Here is a 308-nt window from a genome sequence, read left to right as displayed (position 1 = left end):
GTTAACCCAAAACCACTCATGAGTTGGAAGGTGCCACATCATCTTCCACGCAAGAAAGAAACTGTTTAAAACAAAAGTTCCACAAAATTCTTCATTCACCCCATCCCTGTCTTGTTTCTTCGCTCCATCCCTCTCCTTTCCAAAAAGAAAATGCACAAAAATTAGAGTCATGAAAAAGATAACTCATATCTCAAACCCAATACTAAATTCCAAGTATATAATGAGTTTAAAAGTAAAAAAAAATCATAACAATAAGTGGTTGTGAGGTGTGATAATAAAGCCGACGAGCTTTTGCAGGAAAAAGTTTT

Source organism: Lycium barbarum, chromosome 12 (genome assembly GCF_019175385.1).
Source record: "Lycium barbarum isolate Lr01 chromosome 12, ASM1917538v2, whole genome shotgun sequence".
In the NCBI taxonomy this organism is placed as follows: Eukaryota; Viridiplantae; Streptophyta; class Magnoliopsida; order Solanales; family Solanaceae; genus Lycium; species Lycium barbarum.
The sequence above is the reverse complement of the archived record's forward strand: the minus strand, read 5'-3'. Positions refer to the sequence as shown.